General features: G+C 49.9%; 1 long non-coding RNA gene across 1 annotated transcript; it reads left to right on the plus strand.

Annotated features, from left to right (window-relative positions):
- Nucleotides 1-692: 692 nt before the first annotated feature.
- Nucleotides 693-9,412, plus strand: LOC142923718 (uncharacterized). The gene is made up of 2 exons (XR_012940810.1): nucleotides 693-1,268; nucleotides 7,101-9,412. It is a non-coding gene; the product is annotated as an uncharacterized LOC142923718 (long non-coding RNA).
- Nucleotides 9,413-9,923: the final 511 nt, after the last annotated feature.

Consider the following 9,923-nt stretch of genomic DNA (forward strand, 5'->3'; position numbering starts at 1 on the left):
CTCCCCTTCATCCACAGCTCTCTCCTTCACCCACAGCTCTCTCCCTTCACCCCACAGCTCCCTCATCCTTCACCCCAGCTCTCTCCTCCTTCATCCCACAGCTCTCTCCTTCACCCACAGTCTCTCTCCTTCACACACAGCTCTCTCCTTCATCCACAGCTCTTTCCTTCACCCACAGCTCTCTCCTTCACCACAGCTCTCTCCTTCACCCACAGCTCTCTCCTCCTTCACCCACAGCTCTCTCCTTCATCCACAGCTCCCTCCTTCACCCACAAGCTCTCTCCTCCTTCACCCACAGCTCTCTCCTTCACACACAGCTCTCTCCCTTCACCCACAGCTCCCTCCTTCACACACAGCTCTCTCCTTCATCCACAGCTCTCTCCTTCACCCACAGTTCTCTCCTTCACCCACAGCTCTCTCCTTCACCCACAGCTCTCTCCTTCACCCACAGCTTCCTCCTTCATCCACAGCTCTCTCCTTCACCCACAGCTCTCTCCTTCACCCACAGTTCTCTCCTTCACCACACAGCTCTCTCCTTCACCCACAGCTCTCTCCTTCACTCACAGTTCTCTCCTTCACCCACAGCTCTCTCCTCATTCACCCACAGCTCTCTCCTTCACCCACAGTTCTCCACTCCTTCACCCACAGCTCCCTCCTTCACCCACAGCTCCCTCCTTCATCCACAGCTCTCCTTCATCCACAGCTCTCTCCTCATTCACCCACAGCTCTTTCCTTCACACACAGCTCTCTCCTTCACACACAGCTCTCTCCTTCATCCACAGCTCTCTCCTTCATCCACAGCTCTCTCCTCCTTCACCCACAGCTCTCTCCTTCATCCAAAGCTCTCTCCTTCACACACAGCTCTCTCCTTCACCCACAGCTCTCTCCTTCATCCACAGCTCTCTCATCCTTCACACACAGCTCTCTCCTTCACCCACAGCTCTCTCCTTCATCCACAGCTCTCTCCTTCTCTCCGTGCACAACTCCACGCGTCTATAACTCTGCGTGTGTCTGCCTGTGCGCGCGTCTGCCTGTGCGTGTGTCTCTCTCTGTGCGTGTCTCTCCGCGTGTCTCCGAGTGTGTCTCTGAGTCTGCCTGTTGCGCGTGTCTGTGCGCGGGACGTGTTAGATTTGCCAAGGGAACGGTGGCCCGGCGTCCCACGCGCTGTGAACGTGTCTCTGACGGTGGGGGAGTGCGTGGGGATCGCGGCTTGCCTCATCGCTGGCATCATCATCGCTGTCCGCTGTTACAACACTTGGGACGGCAAGGTCGTACAGGAGGTGGAGTTTGGTGTCTTTCTGTGTCTGTGTCTGTGTGTCTGTGTGTGTCTGTGTGTCTGTCTGTGTGCGGCTGCTTTGTTGACCTGGTCAAGGCACTGTGATGCCATCAGTAGGCCTGGGCTCTGGGTCGTTCTTCGGTGCTTTTGGTTTTGCCTGACACCCCCCTGCTCGCGATCATTAAGGACCTTCGTGATGGTGAGAGGGGCCCCGGGTAAAACTACGTGGCCGGGAGTCGGAGCCATTCCCCCGTACACCTTGGGGTGCGGACAGGGATGTCCTCTGGCTCCCACATTATTTAACGTCTATTTTGACCACGTAGTTCGTGAAGCCTTCAATAGCTGTACCGGGGGAATCTCCATATGGTAGAGATATAATGGGAGGCTGATCGACGCCCGGGTGCGGTCAAGGGATGGCTCCCTATTGCTCAACCACGTTATGTATGCTGATGACTTGGTAATAGCTGCTCAGTCAGAGGAGGAGTTGGAGACGCTGCTGCTGAGACTGGAGCGTGCCACTAAGAGATGGGGCTTTACCATCAGCCCCTCCAAAACTAAGCACCTGCCTGGGTATTTTGTACCATCGGACACTCCACCCCCACAACTCCCAATCGGTGATGGGGCAGTTGTGGAGAGAGTGGAGAGTTTCCCATACCTGGGCAGTGTGCTTATGACCGGCTCCAGTTTAACAGCAGAGGTCTCACTCCGAATCAGTCGAGCGGCAATATCTTTTCATCGGTTGTGTAACGCTGTGTGGAAGCTACCTGGTCTGTCGCTCCGCACTAAGCTTCAGGTCTTCTCGGCCACGGTCATTCCCTCACTTCTCTATGCTTGCGAAACGTGAATCCCCTTAATGGAACATCTTCGCCGTATAGAAACATTTAGGCTAGCCTGCTTACGATCCATCTGGGTTTAACCAGGCTGGATTGTGTGAGGAGCTCACAAATCCTTGAAAGATCTGGGCAAGGTCCCATCGGTGAGCTACTCCGGCAGGCAAGGCTGCATTGGCTGGGTCATATAGCCCGCATGCCCAGCCACTGCATGCCAAAACAGCTTTTGATCGGACGGATCAAGGGGGCTAAACGGGCGCGGCACGTCTAGAGAAGAGATGGAGTGACGTGGTACAGGAGGATGTGGAGCTGAGTGGACTTGCCGATGAATGGTACCAGTGGTGTCAAGATCGGCCTCTGTGGAGGAGGCTCGTGATGGACGCTGCTGGGCAATTGGAGGCAGTCGCCATCCAACAACAACGGAGGGCAGAGGAGCGACGCTCACAACAACGAGCGGAGCGCCGGGTAGCTAAAGCACAGCAGGTTGGCACAGTAGGGGGCACAGGTGGTGCATCAGCAAGTCATCTCAGTCATCTCAGTCAGTCGACCCGTGGCACCTGGGTCTGCCCCGTGACCTCCAAACCAGCGGGCGTTCGACACTTCACGTGGCCTCAGGGTGCACATAGCCTGGCACAAGCGTCGTGGTGATGTCACATACTTAGTGGTGAATGGCGGTTGTTGTTGTGTGACTGTGTGTGTGTCTGTGTGTGGCTCTTCTTTTGAACAAAAGAAAGAAGGGGGCGTGGGAGCGTGGCGGTGAGGTGTGGGAAGCTGTAAGTCCCAGGCTACTTTGGGCTCGCCTTCCCATCAACCGGAGGCGAGGAATGGTGGTCGTGGTTGCTTATGCCCCTACCGAAGATAAACATCCGTGGAGGGATGCAAGCAAAGCCGATGAATCAGATGCCTTCTATGACCTCCTGTCACAAGTGCTGGCTAAAGTGGCCCCTCGGGATAGAGTCATCATGTTGGGTGACTTCAATGCCCGAGTTGGTCATGATACTGGCACCTGGTCTGGAGTGATTAGAGGGCATGGGCCAGATCAGCTCAATAACAACGGTAGGAGGCTGCTAGATTTTTGTGCAGCCCATGGGCTTGTAATTACCAACACGCTGTTCCGGCATCGGCGCATCCACACAACATCATGGATGCATGCCGGGTCCAAGCAAGAACGTGGAGCTGATCTGCCCTCTGACCATCGACTAGTCATCTGTAAGATGCGCCTGCCATTCTTCCACTCCGGTGGTGGGTGTACACCCAGGACCCCATTCCAACCTAAAGTGGCCTGGTCTCAGTTATCTGATGAAAGTTGCAAGCAAGAATTTCATCATCGCTTGCGGCTGGGATTGGCATCGTCCCCGACTCCTCCTGATGTCGAGGGTCAATGGGCGAGGTTTAGGACTGTGACTCATGCAGCTGCAATGGCTGCTTTGGGTACGCGGTCCAGACCTCCCCAGAGACCCTGGCTGACAGAGGAGGTGTTCAGGATGGTTGAGAAAAAGCGACAGGCTCACTGTCATTGGCTACAGAATCCCACGTCAGAGAATGAGGAGGCTTACCGCAGCCTTCGCTCGGAGGTTCGGAGAGCCGTGAGGCGCTGCAAGGATGGGTGATGGTCGTGGGTTGCTGATGAGATGGAGTCTGCCTCAGTGGCCCGTGATCACAAATCTCTATTTAACTCCATCAAAAAAGTAACCTGCAGCGCCACACCTATTACCATCATTAGGGGAAAAACGGTGATCCAATCTCCGACCCCCAGGAACAGGTTTGCAGATTTGCTGAGCATTTCTGTGAGGTCCTGGGGGAGGGAAAATCCCTCAGCCAGGAAAACATTGTGGCACAAAGTGAGGATGACCCTGCTGAGGCTGCGGTGCCTCAAATATTGGAAGAAGTCGCCCCCTGTGAGTGGCTGGCTGAGGTGCCATCTGTTGAGGAAGTACTGAGGGCGATCCAGAGTCTGAGACCAGGAAAGGCAGTGGGCAGAGATGATCTCCCAAGCGAAATGCTGAGGGAGGGTGGCGTTTGTGCACAGACTGCCCTATATGACATCATAACAACAGTCTGGACCACTGGACGGGTTCCGCAGGATTGGAAGGATGCCCTGGTGGTCCCCCTTTTTAAGAAGGGGGACCGCACAGACTGTAACAACTACAGAGGCATTTCACTCCTCAGTGTGCCGGAAAAAGTCCTGGCAAGGATTATTCAACATCGCCTTGCCAGGCACGCTGAGGAGAGGCTTGCAGAGCCCCAATACGGTTTCAGGAAAGGGCGGTCCTGCACAGATGCCAAATTTTCTGTCCGTCTGCTACAGCAGAGGTGTAGAGAATTCCAACAAGACCTACATCTCTGCTTTATTGACCTGGTCAAGGCCTATGATACCATCAGTAGGCCTGGGCTCTGGGTTGTTCTTCGTGCTTTTGGAGTACCTGACCCTCTGCTCACGATCATTAAGGACCTTCATGATGGTGAGCGGGCCCGGGTAAAACTACTATTTAACATCTGTTTTGACCACGTAGTTCGTGAAGCCTTCAATAGCTGTACCGGGGGAATCTCCATTTGGTACAGATATAATGGGAGGCTGATCGATGCCCGGGTGCGGTCAAGGGATGGCTCCCTATTGCTCAACCACGTTTTGCATGCTGATGATTTGGTAATAGCTGCTCATTCAGAGGAGGAGTTGGAGACGTTGCTGCTGAGACTGGAGCGTGCCACTAAGAGATGGGGCCTTACCATCAGCCCCACCAAAACTAAGCACCTGCCTGGGTATTTTGTCGGACACTCCACCCCCACAACTCCCAATCGGTGATGGGGCAGTTGTGGAGAGAGTGTAGAGTTTCCCATACCTGGGCAGTGTGCTTATGACTGGCTCCAGTTTAACAACAGAGGTCTCACTCCGAATCAGTCGAGCGGCAATATCTTTTCATCGGTTGCGTAACGCTGTGTGGAAGCTACCTGGTCTGTCGCTCCGCACTAAGCTTCAGGTCTTCTCGACCACGGTCATTCCCTCCCTTCTCTACGCTTGCGAAACGTGGACGCCCCTAATGGAACATCTTCGCCGGTTAGAAACATTTAGGCTGGCCTGCCTACGATCCATCCTGGGTTTAACCAGACTGGATTGTGTGAGGAGCTCATAAATCCTTGAAACATCTGGGCAAGGTCCCATCGGTGAGCTCCTCCGGTAGGCAAGGCTGCGATGGCTGGGTCATGTAGCCCGCATGCACAGCCACCGCATGCCGAAACAGCTTTTGTTCTGCCGGATTGAGGGGGCTAAGCGGGCGCGGCACGGGCTAGAGAAGAGATAGAGTGATGTGGTACAGGAGGACGTGGAGCTGAGTGGACTTGCCGATGACTGGTACCAGCGGTGTCAAGATCGGCCTCTGTGGAGGAGGCTCGTGAAGGACGCTACTGGGCAGTTGGAGGCAGTCGCCCTCCAAAAACAACGGAGGGCGGAGGAGCGACGCTCAGAACAACGAGCGGAGCGCCGGGTGGCTAAAGCACAGCAGGTTGGCACAGTAGGGGGCACAGGTGGTGCATCAGCCAGTCATCTCAGTCAGTCGACCCGTGGCACCTGGGTCTGCCCCGTGACCTCCTGCCAGCGGGCGTTCGACACTTCACGTGGCCTCAGGGTGCACATAGCCTGGCACAAGCGTCGTGGTGATGTCACCGCCACTTAGTGGCGAATGGCGGTTGCTGTTGTTGTGTCTGTGTGTGGCTGTGTGTATTTTTCTACGTACGTATATCTACGTATGCATATTTTGTCTGTGTGTGTCTATGAATGTATATCGATGTGTGTGTGTGTCTGTGTGTGTGTCTGTGTGTGTCTTGAATGTATATCGATGTGTCTGTGTGTGTCTGTGTGTGTGTCTGTGTGTGTCTATGTATGCATATCTGCGTCTGTATATGTGTGTGTGTGTCTGTGTGTGTGTGTATATGTGTGTGTGTCTGTGTGTGTGTGTGTGTATATATGTGTGTGTGTATATTTGTCTCTGTGTGTATCTGTGTGTGTCTATGTATGTATATCTGTGTCTGTATATCTGCATCTGTATATCTGTGTGTGTATATGTGTGTGTGTATATATCTGTGTGTGTGTGTCTGTGTGTGTGTCTGTGTGTGTGTACATATGTGTCTGTGTGTGTGTCTGTGTGTGTATATCTGTGTGTCTGTGTGTGTGTCTGTGTGTGTATATCTGTGTGTGTGTATATGTGTGTGTATATATCTGTGTGTGTCTGTGTGTCTATGTGTGTGTATATATGTGTCTGTGTGTGTGTCTGTGTGTAAATATCTGTGTGTGTCTGTGTGTGTGTATATATATGTGTGTATATATCTGTGTGTCTATGTGTGTGTGTATATATATATGTGTGTGTATATGTGTGTGTGTCTATGTGTGTGTATATATATGTGTGTCTGTGTGTGTGTCTGTGTGTGTATATCTGTGTGTGTGTATATGTGTGTGTGTATATATCTGTGTGTGTGTGTCTGTGTGTCTATGTGTGTGTGTATATATATATGTGTCTGTGTGTGTATATATATATGTGTGTCTGTGTGTGTGTGTCTGTGTGTATATATCTGTGTGTGTATATCTGTGTGTATATATCTGTGTGTGTGTATATATCTGTGTGTGTGTATATATCTGTGTGTGTGTATATGTGTCTGTGTGTGTATATATCTGTGTGTGTGTGTCTCTCTGTGTGTATATATATATCTGTGTGTGTATATGTGTCTGTGTGTGTATATATCTGTGTGTGTGTGTGTCTCTCTGTGTGTATATATATATATCTGTGTGTGTGTATATGTGTCTGTGTGTGTATATATCTGTGTGTGTGTGTCTCTCTGTGTGTATATATATATCTGTGTGTGTGTATATGTGTCTGTGTGTGTATATATCTGTGTGTGTGTGTCTCTCTGTGTGTATATATATATCTGTGTGTGTGTATATGTGTCTGTGTGTGTATATATATCTGTGTCTCTGTGTGTCTCTCTGTGTGTGTGTGTAACAGAAGCGCGTGCCGGCCACGCTGAAGGGCGTCCTCCAGATCTTGAAGACGTCCAAACCAGTGGATGCTCCCTCGGAGGAGAGCGCTCAAACCCTTGTCTGAATTCTCCCCGCGTTAGTCGTGGGCCGTAGGCCTCTCCGCGTCTAGCGGTGCCACAATGAGGTTCTAAAAAGTGTTGACAGGAGGGGAGCCGGTGGCTGGTAGCGGCTGGATGTTAGCGTCAGCGTCAACCGGACGCAAAGCAGTACTGCTGCAAGCGACCAGATTGTTAAAACGATTTAAAAAAACAAAAAAATTTCCATATGTCTCAGGAGTAACTGACAAATTAGCCCGCGTGTGTTTTTTTTGCAAACGCAAAACGTTACAGTAAGATTTGGTGCAGTTACGCAAAAATTCAAAAACTAGTATCTTGCACTAAAGACGCATTACCTGAACTATCAACAGGAGGTGCGTATCGGATTAATTGTCCATTTGGCAGCTGCTACATTGGGCAGACGGGACGTGACATCAGCGTAAGGCTAAAAAGGACATCAGAGAAATATTAAATTATCTCAAACACAACCTGTCGGCAGTGGCAGAACATGCTTGTCAACAAGGACGCCCAATTGATTTTGACAATGTTGCAGCGGTGTGTGAAACGAATCATTACTGGCAAAGACTAATTAGAGAATCCATTTGAAATTGAGAGGGACGAGAATAACTTTAATCGCTCTGACAGCTACAGGCTTAGTGCGGCCTGGAAGCGTATTGTTGTTAAATAACACACGTTACATTTTCATTTAAAGAATTACTAATCTACAACTCATTACTAATCATAACCAATGACTAATTACTAATCGATTATATAATTACAATACCCCCCTCCGCCTCTAACCACTGCACCTGATATGAGTTAAGTGATGACGTCACCCTGCTGCTGCTCCATATAAAACCGGGAGCAAGTGGAGAGGGAAATTTGAAATTTGAGGGCGCTTTGTTTCCTCTCACACAGCTTGAAGGTCGTGATCTGAACGTGGCTCTCTCACTCCAGCGCTGTCCTACCAGACAGTCTCGCCCCCTTCACCTGATGAAGGCCGCTTGTGTTGTTGTGGCCGAAACGTCTCATGAGAATTTTATTGTCGTGTTATTTTATTTTATCAATTTATAATTTTATTCTCATTCTACGTGGTGGTGGTGGTGGTGGTGGTGACTTTACCGAAAGAACCAAAGAAGATGAATCGTTGCAGTCACGAAAGCTTTACATCGAAATTTAGAGGGAGCGTGTTATTTTGCACGGCTTGCAACCCAAAACTTGGGAATGTTTGCACGAGGCTTTTCCTCTTTCCCCCCCGCCCCACCCGTCTTCTTCACTCCAACGCTGTCCTCGTGACAGCACGGTCCCCCCTTCACCTGACGGAGGCCACGCGTGTTGAGGCCGTGAACATCGCGATTTCCGCCGTTCTAATTTTTTGTTTTTGCACCAACGTGGGTTGACTTCGCCGAACGGAGGGAGCGCTGTGTCCTACCAGACAGTCTCGTCCCCTTCACCTGATGAAGGCCGCTTGTGTTGTGGCCGAAACGTCGTGAGAATATTATTGTGTTATTTTATTTTATCAATTTATTATTTTATTCTCATTCTACGTGGTGGTGGTGGTGACTTTACCGAAAGAACCAAAGAAGATGAATCATTGCAGTCACGAAAGCTTTAAATCGAAATTTAACCGCCTCTACGGGGTAGGGATTCCACACATCCTTAAGATCATTCAACAGACTTCGGGATAAGAAGGCTCAACTAAATCGAGTCTCTCACCTTTCTGAAGAGATGCCGCGACTCTAAGGCTCTTTGTTTCCTCTCACACAGCTTAAAAGCCGTGATCTGAACGTGGCTCTCTCACTCCAGCGCTGTCCTACCAGACAGTCTCGCTCCCTTCACCTGATGAAGGCCGCTTGTGTTGTGTGCCGAAACGTCTCGTGAGAATATTATTGTTGTGTTATTTTATTTTATCAATTTATTATTTTATTATCATTCTACGTGGTGGTGGTGGTGGTGACTTTACCGAAAGAACCAAAGAAGGAGCGGAGAGGGCTTTACCATTCTGGCGAATTGCCCGACGGCGATGCTGGTGATGTATTTACCAGCGAAACGTCACGGTACAACTCAAACTGTAAATGTTGTAGAGATTTACTCTTCAACAACACACCGGTGGTGGGCTAAAGTAGTGAAACTATTTTTTTAGTCTTTTGTCAACGTGACACTTTTTTTTTTTGCTGATTGGCCGTGTCGGGTGGTGGAGGGTTACGACAACATTTATAAATAAACGCGATCATTTAAAATAGCTTTCTGTATTTCGTTTGTTATATTTAGCGCTTTTGGCTACCCACGGTGCGAAATAAGTTCAATATTCACGCTGCATTTTACAATACACTGTATACTACGCACTACCCTGTGCATTACAAAACACGGCATTATACACCACTGTACACTACACCACTAAACTAAATCGAAAACGCAAGAAATTATTGTAAAATTTATAAATGAACGCGATCTAACCCACAAAAACCTTCGTTATGAATAAACAGAACGTGTTTAAAAAAAATCGCCCCGCGTTGAACGGAGCTTTGGGCCACCACCTTTCAACAAGGGCAGCAAAAGGCATTTACACAGCAGGGCGATTTAACGAGTGATTTGGACGATACGAAGCACCTTCTGTAACTCCCGGGCAACAAAGTGGGCCATCTAATGGTTGGGGATGGGGGGGAAATTGGCGCATCACGGGAGGGGGGAGAAGGCAAAGTTTAATTTAGTAATAATGATAATAATAATGATAATTTTCTAATAATAATAAT

Source organism: Petromyzon marinus, unplaced genomic scaffold (assembly GCF_048934315.1).
Source record: "Petromyzon marinus isolate PM22_M1 ecotype Great Lakes invasive population unplaced genomic scaffold, UKy_Petmar_22M1.pri1.0 PM_Scaffold_605, whole genome shotgun sequence".
Classification (NCBI taxonomy): Eukaryota; Metazoa; Chordata; class Hyperoartia; order Petromyzontiformes; family Petromyzontidae; genus Petromyzon; species Petromyzon marinus.